The following is a 19,100-nucleotide window of genomic DNA, read 5'->3' as shown; positions in this document are numbered from 1 at the left end:
AGCAGAAGCAAGAAGAACTACAATCCTGCAGCCTGTGGAACAAAAACCACATTCACAGAAAGATAGACAAGATGAAAAGGCAGAGGGCTATGTACCAGATGAAGGAACAAGATAAAGCCCCAGAAAAACAACTAAATGAAGTGGAGATAGGCAATCGTCCAGAAAAAGAATTCAGAATAATGATAGTGAAGATGATCCAGGACCTCGGAGAAACAATGGAAGCAAAGATTGAGAAGATGCAAGAAATGTTTAACAAAGACCTAGAAGAATTAAAGAACAAACAAACAGAGATGAACAATAAAATAACTGAAATGAAAACTACACTAGAAGGAATCAATAGCAGAATAACTGAGGCAGAAGAACAGATAAGTGACCTGGAAGACAGAATGGTGGAATTCACTTCTGCGGAACAGAATAAAGAAAAAAAAATGAAAAGAAATGAAGACAGCCCGAGAGACCTCTGGGACAACATTAAACGCAACAACATTCTCATTATAAGGGTCCCAGAAGGAGAAGAGAGAGAGAAAGGACCAGAGAAATATTTGAAGAGATTATAGTCGAAAACTTCCCTACCATGGGAAAGGAAATAGCCACCCAAGTCCAGGAAGCGCAGAGAGTCCCATACAGGATAAACCCAAGGAGAAACGTGCTGAGACACATAGTGATCAAACTGGCAAAAATTAAAGACGAAGAAAAATTATTAAAAGCAGCAAGGGTAAAACGACAAATAACATACAAGGGAACTCCCATAAGGTTAACAGCTGATTTCTTAGCAGAAACTCTACAAGGCAGAAGGGAGTGGCATGATATACTTCAAGTGATGAAAGGGAAGAACCTACAACCAAGATTACTCTACCCAGCAAGGATCTCATTCAGATTTGACGGAGAAATCAAAAGCTTTATAGAGAAGCAAAAGCTAAGAGAATTCGGCACCACCAAACCAGCTCTACAACAAATGGTAAAGGAGCTTCTCTGAGTGGGAAACACAAGAGAAGAAAAGGACCTACCAAAACAAACCCAAAACAATTAAGAAAGTGGTCATAGGAACATACATATCGATAATTACCTTAAATGTGAATGGATTAAATGCTCCAACCAAAAGACACAGGTTTGCTGAATGGATACCAAAACAAGACCCATATATGCTGTCTACAAGAGACCCACTTCCGACCTAAGGACACATTCAGACTGAAAGTGAGAGGACGGAAAAAGATATTGCATGCAACTGGAAATCAAAAGAAAGCTGGAGTAGCAATTTTCATATCAGATAAAAAAGACTTTAAAATAAAGAATCTTGCAAGAGACAAGAAAGGACACTACGTAATGATCAAGGGAAAAATCCAAGAAGAAGATACAACAATTATAAATATATATGCAACCAACATAGGAACACCTCATTACCTAAGGCAACTGCTAACACCTATAAAAGAGGAAATTGACAGTAACACAATAACAGTGGGAGACTTTAACACCTCACTTACACAAATGGACAGATCATCCAAAATGAAAATAAATAAGGAAACAGAAGCTTTAAATGACACAATAGACCAGATAAATTTAATTGATATTTATAGGACATTCCATCCAAAAACAGCAGAATACACTTTCTTCTCAAGTGCACACAGAACATTCTCCAGAATAGATCACATCTTGGGTCACAAATCAAGCCTCAGTAAATGTAAGAAAATTGAAATCATATCAAGCATCTTTTCTGACCACAATGCTATGAGATTAGAAATGAATTACAGGGAAAAAAACGTAAAAAACACAAACACATGGAGGCTAAACAATACGTTACTAAATAACCAAGAGATCATTGAAGAAATCAAAGAGGAAATAAAATAATACCTAGAGACAAATGACAATGAAAACACGACGATCCAAAACCTATGGGATGCAGCAAAAGCAGTTCTAAGAGGGAAGCTTATAGCTATACAAGCCTACCTCAAGAAACAAGAAAAATCTCAAACAATCTAACCTTACACCTAAAGGAACTAGAGAAAGAAGAACAAACAAAACCCAAAGTTAGCAGAAGGAAAGAAATCATAAAGATCAGAGCAGAAATAAGTGAAATAGAAACAAAGAAAACAATAGCAAAGATCAATAAAACTAAAAGCTGGTTCTTTGAGAAGATAAACAAAATTGATAAGCCATTAGCCAGACTCATCAAGAAGAAGAGAGAGAGGACTCAAGTCAATAAAATTAAAAATGAAAAAGGAGAAGTTACAACAGACACCACAGAAATACAAAGCATCCTAAGAGACTATTACAAACAACTCTATGCCAATAAAATGGACAACCTGGAAGAAATGGACAAATTCTTAGAAAGGTATAACCTTCCAAGACTGAACCAGGAAGAAATAGAAAATATGAACAGACCAATCACAAGTAATGAAATTGTAACTGTGATTAAAAATCTTCCAACAAACAAAAGTCCAGGACCAGATGGCTTCACAGGTGAATTCTATCAAACATTTAGAGAAGAGCTAACACCCACCCTTCTCAAACTCTTCCAAAAAATTGCAGAGGAAGGAACAGTCCCAAACTCATTCTATGAGGCCACCATCACCCTGATACCAAAACAAGACAAAGATACTACAAAAAAGAAAATTACAGACCAATATCACTGATGAGTATAGATGCAAAAATCCTCAACAAAATACTAGCAAACAGAATCCAACAACACATTAAAAGGATCATACACCATGATCAAGTGAGATTTATCCCAGGGATGCAAGGATTCTTCAATATACGCAAATCAATCAATGTGATACACCATATTAACAAATTGAAGAATAAAAACCATATGATCATCTCAATACATGCAGAAAAAGCTTTTGAGAAAAATCACTGATTTATGATAAAAACTCCAGAAAATGGGCATAGAGCGAACCTACCTCAACATAATCAAGGCCATATATGACAAACCCACAGGAAACATCATTCTCAATGGTGAAAAACGAAAGCATTTCCTCTAAGATCAGGGACAAGACAAGGATGTCCACTCTCGCCACTATTATTCAACATAGTTTTGGAAGGCCTAGCCACGACAATCAGAGAAGAAAAAGAAAGAAAAGGAACACAAATTTGAAAAGAAGAAGTAAAACTGTCGCTGTTTGCAGATGACATGATACTATACATAGAGAATACTAAAGATGCCACCAGAAAACTACTAGAGCTAATCAATGAATTTGGTAAAGTTGCAGGATACAAAATTAATGCACAGAAATCTCTTGCATTCCTCTACACAAATGATGAAAAATCTGAAGGAGAAAGTAAGGAAACACTCCCATTTACCATTGCAACAAAAAGAATAAAATACCTCAGAATAAACCTACCTAGTGAGACAAAAGACCTGTATGCAGAAAAGTGTAAGACACTGATGAAATAAATTAAAGATGATACCAACAGATGGAGAGATATACCATGTTCTTGGATTGGAAGAATCAATATTGTGAAAATGACTCTACTACCCAAAGCAATCTACAGATTCAATGCAATCCCTATCAAATTACCAGTGGCATTTTTTACGGAACTAGACCAAAAAAATCTTAAAATTTGTATGGAGACACAAAAGACCCCGAATAGTCAAAGCAGTCTTGAGGGAAAAAAACGGAGCTGGAGGAATCAGACTCCCTGACTTCAGACTATACTATAAAGCTACAGTAATCAACACAATATGGTACTGGCACAAAAACAGAAACATAGATCAATGGAACAGATAGAAAGCCCAGAGATAAACCCACACACCTATGGTCAACTAATCTATGACAAAGGAGGCAAGGATATACAATGGAGAAAAGACGGCCTCTTCAATAAGTGGTGCTGGGAAAACTGGACAGCTACATGTAAAAGAATGAAATTAGAACACTCCCTAACACCATACACAAAAATAAACTCAAAATGGATTAGAGACCTAAATGTAAGACCGGACACTATAAAACTCTTAGAGGAAAACTTAGGAAGAACATTCTTTGACATAAATCACAGCAAGATCGTTTTTGATCCACCTCCTAGAGTAATGGAAATCAAAGCAAAAATAAACAAATGGAACCTAATGAAACTTAAAAAAGCTTTTGCACAGCAAAGGAAACCATAAACAAGACGAAAAGACAGCCCTCAGAATGGGAGAAAATATTTGCAAACGAATCAACGGACAAAGGATTAATCTCCAAAATATATAAACAGCTCATGCAGCTCAATATTAAAAAAACAAACAATCCAATTCAAAAATGGGCAGAAGACCTAAATAGACATTTCTCCAGAGAAGACATACAGATGGCCAAGAAGCACATGAAAAGCTGCTCAACATCACTAATCATTAGAGAAATGCAAATCAAATCTACAATGAGGTATCACCTCACACCAGTTAGAATGGGCATCATCAGAAAATCTACAAACAAATGCTGGAGAGGGTGTGGAGAAAAGGGAACCCTCTTTCACTGTTGGTGGGAATGTAAATTGATAGAGCCACTATGGAGAACAGGATGGAGCTTCCTTAAAAAACTAAAAATAGAATTACCATATGATTCAGCAATCCCACTACTGGGCATATACCCAGAGAAAACCATAATTCAAAAAGACACATGCACCCCTATGTTCATTGCAGCACTGTTTACAATAGCCAGGTCATGGAAGCAACCTAAATGCCCATAGACAGATGAATGGATAAAGAAGATGTGGTAGGGCTTCCCTGGTGGCACAGTGATTAAGAATCCACCTGTCTATGCAGGGGACATGGATTCGAGCCCTGGTCCGGGAAGATCCCACATGCCACGAAGCAGCTAAGCCCGTGTGCCACAACTGCTGAGCCTGCGCTCTAGAGCCCGCAAGCCACAACTACTGAGCCCACGAGCCGCAACTACTGAAGCCCGCATGCCTAGAGCCTGTGCTCCGCAACGAGAGAAACCACCGCAATGAGAAGCCCACGTTCCGCAACAAAGAGTAGCCCCTGCTCGCCGCAACTAGAGAAAGCCCGTGCGCAGCAACGAAGACCCAATGCAGCCAAAAATAAATAAATAAAATAAGTAAATTTATAAAAAAATAAAAATAAAAAAAATAAGAGGTGGTACGTGTATACAATGGAATATTACTCAGCCATAAAAAGGAACGAAATTGGGTCATTTGTTGAGATGTGGATGGTCTGAGACTGTCATACAGAGTGAAGTAAGTCAGAAAGAGAAAAACAAATATCATATATTAACGCATACATGTGGAACCTAGAAAAATGGTACAGATGAACCAGTTTGCAGGGCAGAGATTGAGACACAGATGTAGAGAACAAACCTGTGGACACCAAGGGGGGAAAGCCGCAGGGGGGTGGTGGTGGTGGTGTGAAGAATTGGGCAATTGGGATTGACATGTATACACTGATGTGTATAAAATGGATGACTAATAAGAACCTGCTGTATAAAAAAATAAATAAAATTTAAAAATTAAAAACAAAAAAGAGATCCCCACATTCATAATGCTAAAAACAAAAACAGGGAAGGGAGGAAATGTCACATCTAGGCAATTCTGTGACAGTGAGACCTTTTTGGTTTCCAGTGTCCAGTGACCAATTTCAGCCAGTGGTGTTGAGTTAACTTAGGTCTCCTAAGCAAGCTCTTTGCTCTTTTTGCTCCTCGCCTATGTATGAGACCCACAGTTTGGTCATCTGACCACCAATAAAACTTAGGTTCTTTAGTTACATAAATACTAAGTAATTATCTATTAGTCATATTACTAAATATAATGATTATCAATTGCTTAAATGTACTTGTCTAAAGAGTGGCTATTCTTTTTTTTTTTTTTTTTTTTTTTTTTTGAAGAAGGCTGGAGGAGTGGGGATGCAGGCAGGATGAAGTTCAGGCCCACATGAGAGCATCACTCTTTTTTTTTTTTTTTTTTTTTTCTATTTTTTTTTTTTAATGCTACTCTTGTCTGCTTACATTCTTTTTATGTATGTATGTATGTATGTATGGCTTTGTTGGGTCTTCGTTTCTGTGCGAGGGCTTTCTCTAGTTGTGGCAAGCGGGGGCCACTCTTCATCGCGGTGCGCGGGCCTCTCACTATCGCGGCCTCTCTTGTTGCGGAGCACAGGCTCCAGATGTGCAGGCTCAGTTATTGTGGCTCACAGGCCGAGCCGCTCCGTGGCACGTGGGATCCTCCCAGACCAGGGCTCGAACCCGCGTCCCCTGCATCGGCAGGCAGACTCCCAACCACTGCGCCACCAGGGAAGCCCTCTTATTTTTTAAGATAATGGAAAAGATACTCACTTGTAAATCATAATTTATAAATTAAAGTGTGAATACATTTGTAGCCTCCATATATATATATATTTTTTTCCCTCTATGAGTTATCAATTTAATTGGTTAAACATACCTTGCATTTATAAGTCATCTGCAAGTTGTGTATATTTTGTACAAGTAAAGACAAAAGAGAAATGTGAGTGATACAGTTACTTTATTTCCACCCTATAGACTCCAGTGACTAACTCAAGTCATCCAAGAAACCACTCAGTTTGAGGGGGATTAGGAGCTGGAGGTCATTTGAGAATTCATTTCTATTTTTGTCTACTCTAAAGGAAGACTAGGATACATAATTTTGCACTTGTACATTACTGAATAAGTAGGTCAGCACCTAGCTTTGGTTCAGCATTTGGCAATCCACTGGCCAGATGCTGTTGCACAGCTTGGCCCTTTCCTGCCAACAGCTGGTTTGGGTTTCACAATCATCTGCTTCAGCCCTGTAGGTTCTGCAGCACTGGATAACTATGACAAAGCTGCCTCAACCTGTGGGGTTTTTCCACTTGAAGCTTCTGAACCTGGCATAGTAGGTAGAATTCACCACCTTTCTAATGTGGCAATGTGACCTAAAAAGACTCAATGGCAGATAGTTTGGGTACATATGCCTAAGGACTTTAGAAAAACATATTACATAACATTAAAATAAGGTTCATCTGATTTCCAGTTAGTAATGGGCATGGAGAAAGATGTTTATGTTACATAAGCAGCTGAATGCTTAGGTAGAGTTAATTTTAAAGGGGCCAGTGCTTATTCAATCAGTTGCAACTCATTTCATGTATGGCTTACCTTGAAAATAGGGATATACCTAAAAAGCTATATCATTTTGGAAAGAAAATGACCAATACAAAAACTTCTATTAGTAAGATGAATTATATTGATTGATATTTAATCTCATGTTCATGGGATGAGTACCTTTTTTCATGGTGTGTTACCTTCTTTATACATTGCTGGATTCAATTGCTAGTATTTTGTTAGGTATCTTTGCATCTACACTCATGTGTGCTATTGGTCTGTGATTATTTTCTAGCAATAACAATGTCAGGTTTGGAATCAGAGTTATTCTGGCCTCACAAAAGGAGTTGGGAAGTAATCCTTCTCTATTTTCTGAAAGTTTGTGTAGAACAGGTAATATTTCTTAGCTCATATTTGATAGAATTCACCAGTTTGGCATTTGAGCCTGTGCATATCTTTATAAAAAGATTTTTTATCTATGAATTCAATTTCTTGGATAAATATAACACTATTCAGATTTTATAATTCTTGTCTTTGTCTTGGTATGATGTGCTTATCAGTAAATTTGTTCATTTGTACACACTGTTCAAACCATTGACATTAAGGTCTTCATAATATCTGTATGGTCTGTAACGATGTCCCCACTATCATTCCTGATATTGTATCCTCTCTCCCTTTCTTGATTAGTCTAGCTAAGGACTTAACAGTTTCGTTAATCTTTTCAAAAGAACCAATTTTTTATTTAGATTTTTTTGGTTGTCTATTTTCCATTTCATTGATTTCTACTTTTATCTCTACTATTTACTTTCTTCTGCTTACTCTGAGTTTCATTACTCTGTCTTATCTAGTTTCTTTAAGTGGAAGCTTTAGTCATTGATTTAAACTTTTCTTCTTTTCTAATATAGGCATTTAAACCTAAAATTTTCCTCTAATGACCAATTTAGCTGCATCCTACCACTTTTGGTATGTTTTGTTGTCGTGATCGTTCAGTTCAAAATATTTTCTAATTTTTTCTGTAATGTCTTTCATTGACTGATAAGTTATTTAGAAGGTGTGCAACTTAATTTCTTCTCTTATGTCCAATTTGTGTTAATCTACCCAGTGAACTTTTAAGTACATATGTTGTCTTTTATAATTCTAGGATTTCCATTTATTTCCATTTTACAGTTTCTAAATCTCGTCTGAAATTCTCTATCACATCACCCATTATAACAATATATCTTACTTTACACTTGTTAACAAACTCATCACAGTTACTTAAAAGTTCTTGTCTACTAACCCCTACACCTGGACTCTTTGTCAGTCTCTTGATTTTTCTCTGGACCCTGTGTCATATAATCTGTTTTTTTCTCATGTCTTGTAGTTTTTGGTTGCATACTGGACTTTATGGATGATGTGCTTTAAATATCCTGTATGTTCTGTTATCTTCCTCCGAAGAGTGTTGGGTTTCACTCTAGCAGGTGGTTGAACTATGCAGGTCACTTTGAAATTTGAAATTGTGTTTTTAGGTTTTACTTATTTTAGATTATATATACTCAGAAAGTTTTTCAGCGATGTTATGGTCTGAATGTTTCCCCTGCCAAGTTCATATGTTGAAATCTTAACTCCCAAAGTGATGGTATTAGGAGGTGGGGTCTTTGGGAGGTCTTGAGGTCATGAGAGTGGAGCCTTCATGATGAGATTAGTGTCCTTTCAAAAGAAACCCCAGAGAGCTCCTACCATGTGAGCACACAGCCACCAGGTATGGGCTGTGAACCAGAAAGAGGACCCTCACTAGGACACAACAGTGTTGGTGTCATGATGCTGGACTTTCCAGCCACCAGAACAGTAAGAAATAAATTTCTGCTTTTTATAAGCTCCCCAGTCTGTGGTGTTTTGTTATAGCATCCCAAAAGGACTAACACAAAGGAAAATGAATAAAAACATGCAGGCTGTACCCACTTTAATTCTCTCTTTAGTAAAAGTATATTTTAACAGTGGCCTAAAGACAATAAATAACTTGCTTTCATAGTGGTAACATTTTAAGCAAGCATAAGGAAGGGCTGCTCAATGGGAAACAGATTATTTTGAGATTCTTCAAATTCCTAAGCTATTTTATTGAAACAAAACTCTAATTGTTGTGTTCTTATGATAGAAACTGACCTAGGGATTACAAAGCCTATACATAAAATTGCTTTCAGTATATTGTATTAAAAACAAAATAGCTTCAGAGTAGTTTAAAATGAATCAGAAGATTCCTAGTTTATCTCCCCATGGACTGTCTTACATTCTCAAGGAAAGTTTTCGTATAAGTTCTGAGGAGCACTATTTTCTTAAAATAACAGAACTTCACACCTATTGAGAATTTATTATGTTCCAGGTATCATTCTAACTATTCATAATATTAACTCACCTCACCTTCAAAACAAGCTTGTGAAGCATGTAACCTTATATACTTTATCTGTAACTTTGCATACTTAATGGAACTTTACAAATAAGGAATGTAAGCCACAGAGCAGTTAAATAATTATTCCATTAAGAAGCTAGCAAACGGCAGAGCCTTGAACCCATGTCATCTGGCTCCAGAACCTAAGTTCTTGAACCACTATAAATACTGTCTTTTATTTCTGTAAGAAGTGTCTCCTCTCCATAAAATCTGGAAAATATTTGGTCTAATAAATATACTACTTTTTAAAACTGTGGTACTTCTCAGAAAGTTGTTAGACCTTCTTACACATGTGTTAATATATTTATGGGTCCAGTGGGTGAACTGGTTAAAAACAAACAAAAAAAACCCCTCATTTGTAGCTCTTGCTGAGTAGTACACAAAGACTGAGTTCAGGCTACTGATGGTTTAATGACTGGCTCACAGGGTTTCTGAATATTTACCAGCCAGCTTCCTGGGATGAGCCATCATACCGCTTATGACTTTCCTAGAAGAAGATATTGATACGATAAATATGTCTGTCTCTCTCTGTCTCCTTCCCTCCCTCCATCCCTGCTCACCCATCCTCTCTTAGTATTTCTCTTGACAAATTCAGAATACTTTAGAAAAATCTTTTCTAATGCAAATTCTGAATTTCTAAATAGAACACTTAATCAATAGTGAAACACTTACATGTTTGGGCCCTAAAAATCTACTTTAAGAAACTTATGAGCAACAGCAATAACAGAAAGTTAGAACTGATGAAACAAGAGACCATAGGTTAATCAGTTAAAAATCAAAAATGATCATTTTAAAATCCCATCAGATTGCGGCAAAAGGATTTAAAGAAAATACTTTATTTAGTAATAAAAATGCTATAATTGCCCCATATATTGAATAGAGATGCAGTGGGTGAATTCCTCTGTGTTCCTTGACAGGAATCTCCAGGAGATAATAAATTATTGCCTGCTTCTGTAAATTATGCAGTAAAACCTCCAAGGAGATATTCATTTATTGTTGTTTTACCCAGTGTGACTAATGGAATCATTCCTCAACTAGAGTCCAGGGACAAAAGAAATGATTAATATTTCTCATTGTTTTAGATTATTTTATTTAAAGAGATAAATAAGAGAAATCCTATTTCCCATATTAAGGTACTGAAACTCATTTTTATTGTTCAGCTTAGTGTCATTTTAGAAAACAGCATCAAAATCATCACTCAAATTAAATGGGACCCTATGGAATGAGCAGTCTCCTCAGAGCCAGGGATCTCCTGTATCACTGTGACCACTTTTTTATTTAAAATTTTTCAGCGGTTCTTCTTCTTTGGCCCCCATATTTATTTCAGAGAAGATACACCTTTAAAATTTTAAATTACTGTAATCTCATTAAATAAATACAGGTGTGGTGTTTAAATGTTATGCACTTAGAAAGCTATATCTGATTCGGTTGAAGGATCCTTTCTGCAAGGGGATTATATTCACACCAAAAGCAGCCAGACAATGATACGGTGCTTTTTTAATGAGCATTATTCAATCCGCTCATGTTCCTTACATTCTGTTAAAACTGGTTGTGGCAATATCAACTCTTCAAATTCTTCTTTTGTATTAAAGTGCATTTTATAGTGATGAAAATCCATTGCCTTACAACACTATTTCCAAAGTGTATTCCTAATGATGAGAAATATTAACAGATTTTTTTTAAAAAAAACCAAAAACTTGAATAACAAATGGTTTCATTGTTCTTTCCCAAATTGTATCTGCTTTTGGAGGGACTACTCAGTAACAGCTTGATGAAATCTTTCACCAAACACAGTTTGGGAACTTTAGGGCTTAAATATAATTTTTTTTTTTGATTTTCTATATGAATTAAAGAAAAACAAAATTATTTTGAAATATATATTTCAGAAATTACATTTAACAAAAACTATAAAGCACTAACAATGAATACAAAAGTGCATTTGTTTAAAAATGCACTACATAAAAAAGACTTATACTGTTCCAGTGACTGTACAAGACCTCCCCTCTGTTTATGATCTATTACAATTGTTAATGAAATTTTAACAAAATGAATGAAGTCAACATCAGTGTTTTGGAAAGGCATATAAAAGCGCATATGACACGAGAATTATTGCCCACAATCTGTTTAGACACCTCATTGGATTATTTTAGATACACTAGTTGGGAAGGAAATTGACATTTATCGAGTACCTACTATATGCCCAGCACTATTATAGGTACTTAACATTATTCTTATTAAAATCAAGAAGCCCAAGCACTTATTGGGTTCAATCACTGTTCAGTCATCGTTCAGACATTCTTTGAACCTCAAAGCAGATGATGGTGTGGCCATTGTACACCCCTCTCAAAAGTTTATCATGTCAGAGGAGACATATTGTAATGCACACACATTAAAAATAAGTGCCATGAGCCCACTCTCACCACTGTTATTCAGTTTTGGAAGTTTTAACCATGACAATCAGAGAAGAAAAAGAAATAAAAGGAACACAAATTGGAAAAGAAGAAGTAAAACTGTCACTGTTTGCAGATGACATGATACTATACATAGAGAATACTAAAGATGCCACCAGAAAACTACTAGAGCTAATCAATGAATTTGGTAAAGTTGCAGGATACAAAATTAATGCACAGAAATCTCTTGCATTCCTCTACACTAATGATGAAAAATCTGAAAGAGAAATTAAGGAAACACTCCCATTTACCACTGCAACAAAAAGAATAAAATACCTAGGAATAAACCTACCAAGGGAGACAAAAGACCTGTATGCAGAAAACTATAAGACACTGATGAAATAAATTAAAGATGATACAAACAGATGCAGAAATATACTATGTTCTTGGATTAGAAGAATCAACATTGTGAAAATGACTCTACTACCCAAAGCAATCTACAGATCAATGCAACCCGTATCAAACTACCACTGGCATTTTTCACAGAACTAGAACAAAAAATTTCACAATTTGTATGGAAACACAAAAGACCCTGAATCGCCAAAACAATCTTGAGAAAGAAAAACAGAGCTGGAGGAATCAGGCTCCCTGACTTCAGACTATACTACAAAGCTACAGTAAACAAGACAGTGTGGTACTGGCACAAAAACAGAAATATAGATCAATGGAACAGGATAGAAAGCCCAGAGATAAACCCATGCACATATGGTCTCCTTATCTTTGATAAAGGAGGCAAGAATATAAAATGGAGAGAAGACAGCCTCTTCAATAAGTGGTGCCGGGAAAACTGGACAGCTACATGTAAAAGAATGAAATTAGAACACTTCCTAACACCATACACAAAAATAAACTCAAAATGGATTAAAGACCTAAATGTAAGGCCAGACACTAGAAAACTATTAGAGGAAAACATAGGCAGAACACTCTGTGACATAAATCACAGCAAGATCCTTCTTGACCCACCTCCTAGAGTAATGGAAAAAAAAAACAAAAAACAAAAAAACAAATGGGACCTAATGAAACTTAAAAGCTTTTGCACAGCAAAGGAAACCATAAACAAGATGAAAAGACAACACTCAGAATGGGAGAAAATATTTGCAAATGAAGCAACTGACAAAGGATTAATCTCCAAAATTTACAAGCAGCTCATGCAGCTCAATAACAAAAAAACAAACAACCAAATCCAAAACTGGGCAGAAGACCTAAATAGACATTTCTCCAAAGAAGATATACAGATTGCCAACAAACACATGCAAAAATGCTCAACATCACCAATCATTAGAGAAATGCAACTCAAAACTACAATGAGGTATCACCTCACACCAGTCACAATGGCCATTATCAAAAAATCTACAAACAATAAATGCTGGAGAGGGAGTGGAGAAAAGGGAACCCTCTTGCACTGTTGATGGGAATGTAAGTTGATACAGCCACTATGGAGAACAGTATGGAGGTTCCTTAAAAAACTAAAAATAGAACTACCATATGACCCAGCAATCCCACCACTGGGCATATACCCTGAGAAAACCATAATTCAAAAAGAGTCATGTACCACAATGTTCATTGCAGCTCTCTTTACAATAGCCAGGACATGGAAGCAACCTAAGTGTCCATCAACAGATGAATGGATAAAGAAGATGTGGCACATATATACAATGGAATATTACTCAGCCATAAAAAGAAATGAAATGGAGGTATTTGTAATGAGGTGGATGGAGTTAGAGTCTGTCATACAGAGTGAAGTAAGTCAGAAAGAGAAAAACAAATACAGTATGCTAACACATATATACGGAATCTAAGGAAAAAAAAAAAAAAAAAAAAAGGCCATGAAGAACCTAGTGGCAAGACGGGAATAAAGACACAGACCTACTAGAGAATGGACTTGAGGATATGGGGAGGGGGTGGGGTGAGATGTGACAGGGTAAGAGAGTGTCATGGACATATATACACTACCAAATGTAAAATAGATAGCTAGTGGGAAGCAGCCGCATAGCACAGGGAGATCAGCTCGGTGCTTTGTGACCACCTAGAGGGGTGGGATGGGGAGGGTGGGAGGGAGGGAGATGCAAGAGGGAAGAGAAATGGGAACATATTGTATATGTATAACTGATTCACTTTGTTATAAAGCAGAAGCTAACACACTATTGTAAGGCAATTATACTTCAATAAAGATGTTTAAATAAAAAAAAAAAAAAAAAAAGATGTGGCACATATATACAATGGAATATTACTCTGCCATAAAAAGAAACGAAATTGAGTTATTTGTAGTGAGGTGGATGGAACTAGAGTCTGTCATACAGAGTGAAGTAAATCAGAAAGAGAAAAACAAATACCATATGCTAACACATATATATGGAATCTAAAAAAAAAAAAAAGGTTCTAATGAACCTAAGGGCAGGACAGGAATAAAGACACAGACGTAGTGAATGGACTTGAGGACACGGGGTGGGGGAAGGGTAAGCTGGGATGAAATAAGAGAGTAGCATTGACATATATACACTACCAAATGTAAAATAGATAGCTAGTGGGAAGCAGCTGCATGGCACAGGGAGATCAGCTCAGTGCTTTGCAACCACCTAGAGGGGTGGGATAAGGAGGGTTGGAGAGAGACACAAGAGGGAAGGGATATGGGGATATACCTATACATATAGCTGCTTCACTTTGTTATACAGCAGCAACTAGCACACCATTGTAAAGCAATTATACTCCAATAAATATGTTAAAAAAAACAAAAAAAGTTCCATGAAAAGTACAAAGTGCTAATGAGCTAAGAGGAGGAATAAATTATTTAAGATCAGCATGTATTATGGGTGATAGGTTTAAGATAAGGAAAAATAAGATTATGGAGAAAGTCAATTTTGAGTGGGACCTTGAAAGACCAATTCAATTTGGACAATTAAAACTGAGGGATAAATAGATTCTAGAGCAAGGAAATAATTGCAGCCAATGTAAGCACAAAGACAAAATGTGTTTTAAAATTATCATATTAACAAGTTTCAAACCAGCATATTGCCTCAGAAAAATTAAAAATAGTATTATCATACGATCCAGCAATTCCACTCCTAGGTATATACCCAAAATAATTGAAAGCAGGATCTCCAAGAGAGATGTGTACATCCATGTCCATGTAACACCATTCATAATAGCTGAAACGATGGAATCAACTCAAGTGTCCATTGACAGATGAATGGATAAGCTAAGTATGGTATATACACACAATGGGGTATTATTCAGCCTTTAAAAAGGAAGGAAATATGCTACAGCATGGATGAAGCTTGAGGACAGAAATACAAAAAATCATGAGACTATTATGAACAGTTATATGCCAACAAATTGGACAACCTAGGAGAAATGGGTAAATTCCTAGAAACATACAACCTATCAATACTGAATCATGATGGAATAAAAATTCTGAGCAGACTGATTACTAACAAGGAGATTGAATCACTAATCAAAAGCCTACAAACAAAAGTCCAGGACCAGACAGCTTCACTGGTGAATTCCCCCAAACATTCAAAGGATTAGTACCAATCCTTTTCAAACTTTGGAGAACGGAGACCTCTGGGAAGAGGGGGAACTCTTCCAAACACATTTGACAAAGCCAGCATATCAAAAGCAGACAAGGATCATAAACACACACCGCCCCCCCCCACACAAACTAATAAAATTTTATGTATAAATTATAAAAAATCTTTATATCAAAAACTGTTATATACATTCTTTGTAACATATGGATTATAGTAATATAAAAATATATATGGCAATAGCAATATATATTACCCAAAAATAACCTCTGGGTAGACTTCTCTGATGTTAGTTAGGAGTGTCAGTTGTTTCTGTAATATATTTTTTTATTCTGAATAAATAGGACAGTTATTAAGCATTTTTAAGCTGGGTGGTAGGCACAGATTTTTTTAAAGTATTATTTTCTAAAAATATTTTGTTTGAAATATTGCATAATGCAAATATAAAAATAGCATAATTTTAAATTATAATATAAATTAACTGCCATTGCTCAAGGAATTAATGATATTATATTCATAAAATTTTAATTATAATATTCATAATTATAGTTTTCATAATTAAAGATTAAATTATAGAGTATTAGAGATGGAAGGAGACTCATATGTTACTTAGCCTAGTTTGAAATTTTTAGATATTGGAACTAAGTCCCAGAAAGTTACATGGACATACCCAAAGTCCAGTGGTCTACCTAAAAAGACACATGTTATTTTAATCTGCACATTTGATTGTTTCGAGAAAAAACACATAATCTTTTGATGATGTTACTGATGGTTTCTCTGCTCAATGATGCTATCTTAGGAGGTCATAAACAAGGTGAAGAGTTTGGTTTTGATTCCACCACACCAATGGATAATCATCTAATAGAATCATTTCATAACTCATCATCATTTAATTCTGGGTATTATTTCTTGCTCCTTGCTCTCCCTCAAACAATAAAAAATAATAATACATGAAAGTAAACTTCACCTTCCACAAACATTGTGAAGGTAAATATAATTAGTCATATGTATGTAGCAATTATTTCAGGAAGGCAGCTTGGTTTTGTGGAAAGAAAACTAAACTAGGAGAAAAGGAGACTTTCATTTGATTCTTAAATTTTTCATAAACTATTTGTGGTGATTGGTCACATCTGTTTTCTTTCTTTAAAGTATCTGTAAAGTTTTTTCTTTTGACTTGCTGAAATTTGTCAAAAATATACTTTGGATAGCATGTTGGGGGAATTTTTAAATCCCTGTGCAAAGCAAAAAATACAAAAATGGTTTGTAGCACAGATAGAATTGGAATCTCTAATTTTTAAGCTTTTGTTCATTTTAGCTCCAGATATCACCCCTGTGCAGTCATTGATTTTATGTTTATTTCTCTCATTTTATAAGTTACAATTTTACAGTAATATAGTAAGCACTGTTGAAATAAGGACAATAAGTGATGAACTGGAAAATAAAGGATTCAGACGTTCAATATTACTATGATTCTTTCAATTATACAGTTCCTTGTAAATGAGTCACTAATAGTAATTTACTAAGAGATCTTGATACTTCTGTATCTTTGAAAAACTGAACTCAAAGAAGAGGTTGGCACTTATTAAGAAGTTGCCTTTCAACTTTTCTCAGCCACACTTCATTGAGAATTTCTTGTGTATATCATACAGCAAGGAAGTAAACACTTCAAAATGAGGGTGTGAGAATCTGCACTACCATGGACTGGGGATAGGATTTTGTCTGAGATGTTCACAAACTAAGAGGAAAAAATATGTCCACGGATTGTTAGGTAAGTCCTAAAATATAATTATTTCTAAGAATTACAGGAAGCTAATTCTTACCTGGAGAAATGGTGACTGAATCTGCTTCCCATGAACTTTAACAAAAAAATCTGTTAGGAAGATAACAAAACAAACTATACTTTACGTGAGGAAAAAAACAATAGACAATCACATGCAAAGTTTATTCACTGCTAAGCACTTAACATACTTTGGTTTAATTCTCAGAACAATCTGGTAAGGTAAGTAAATATTATTCCCATTTACAGATTAGGAACTTAGGCTCAGAAAGTTTCAATATATTTGTAAAGTTCAGTATCTTATCTAAAGGTAAGAGTAAATAAGTGGCAGAACCCAAATTAATACCGAGATATATAATTAAATCTTAAGTACTTCTTTCCTCATGTCACATTTTCTTTTTCCAAAGCAAAGTGGCTTTGTTATGAATACCCATAAATGTATACTCTATAATTGTGGCCAGGTATTGAAAGTGTTAACTCATGTGGAGTTAAAAAGTTTTTTAAGAGGTAAAATTTATTTTTACATGTATTTTGTTTGCATTTGTGATATTTCTAAAACTTCCCCTAGATTTAGAACGTGTACCTGGCTGATATGGTAAGCCACAGTAGAACATTGGTAAGTAAAGTTTTTATTAGGCGTCTGTCGAGTGTCCTGGAGGGAAAAAATATTCTTTGTGATACCTCTACTCTACCCCATCCTCAGACGTTTTTGTCTTCTTACTGGGCATTTTCTGGACAGATTTTATAGTAGCCATTAGTTGAGCTATTGGCATTCAAAAAAGAAAAAGGTTTTAATCCAAGTATTTCAGGCAAATGAGTTTTATAATAAATTGATTTTGTAATAAAGTTAACTGATTTTTGTAACTAATTAATTATGTAATTAGCTGTCTGCAGAAATTAAACTTAAAAATTGAAACATCCAGTTACTGAAAAATTAGTATGTTTAAATATGCTATAAAAACAAATTTGATACAAATCTGATACATTTTTTAAAATGTCTGAATCTCAGTGAACTCAAAACTTCTGACATTTTTTTCTTGACCCTAAACTTTATTACTTAGATAATTGTCTGTATTTCCACTTTACGTCTGGTCCTTCCCACCTTGACTATGGCATAAGGCTCAGTAAATCTTTATGAATACCTACTTATTTTATTTGTATGCTGGAGAAGCCATGCTACATTAAAATACACCAGAACAGGAAAGAGAAGATCTCTTTGCAACTTGACTAAAATGGGGAAATACACTGGAAACTAATTAAGCTTTATTAAAGCAAGGGCTTTGTCTCATCCCATAGCATCTAAGATAGTCCTTGGTACAAAGGAAGGGATTAGTAGCTGGTTCGTATTACGCAGTTCTGAAAAGTCTGTAAATTATGCATTATGGAGATCTATGTGCTCCTGGTTTAAAAGATTCTACTGTATCTAATCTTGTAGAAGTAATATTTTTCTTTGGAACATTCTCCTGTTAATGGACTTCAACAACTTTCTACTCCTCCAATAAAAACAAGTTATAAATGAATAATATTATTAAATTATTCTTTAGTTTCCATTACCAGGGAGCATTCAAAGCAATATGTGGAAACATAAAAAGAAAAGACAGTATCTAAGTTAGTGACAATTTAAGCCATGTAGCATTTTTAAGACAAAAATGTAAAAAATCTCGATATACATTTATATATATTCATGTTATATATATATACCTATATGTGCATGTATTTAATAATATATCCAGTAAAGTTATGAATATTTTATTTTTTTGTATTTGTTTTTTATTTTTTTTATAAACTCATGATTTGTGTACTTTTTAAAAGTATTTATTTATTTATCTATTTATTTGGTTGCTCTGGGTCTTAGTTGCGGCAGGTGGCTCCTTAGTTGTGACACGTGAACTCTTAGTTGTGGCA

At 35.2% G+C, this 19,100-nt stretch overlaps 1 long non-coding RNA gene across 1 annotated transcript; it reads left to right on the top strand.

The window, feature by feature from the left end:
• The first annotated feature begins 2,289 nt into the window (after positions 1–2,289).
• On the top strand, positions 2,290–13,739 carry LOC309626479. The gene is made up of 2 exons (XR_014243223.1): positions 2,290–5,769; positions 6,216–13,739. It is a non-coding gene; the product is annotated as an uncharacterized lncRNA (long non-coding RNA).
• The last annotated feature ends 5,361 nt before the right edge of the window (positions 13,740–19,100 follow it).

Source organism: Balaenoptera borealis (assembly GCF_965194805.1).
Source record: "Balaenoptera borealis genome assembly, chromosome: 3".
Classification (NCBI taxonomy): Eukaryota; Metazoa; Chordata; class Mammalia; order Artiodactyla; family Balaenopteridae; genus Balaenoptera; species Balaenoptera borealis.
Note: the sequence above shows the minus strand (reverse complement) of the source record. Positions and strands in the feature narration are given on the sequence as shown.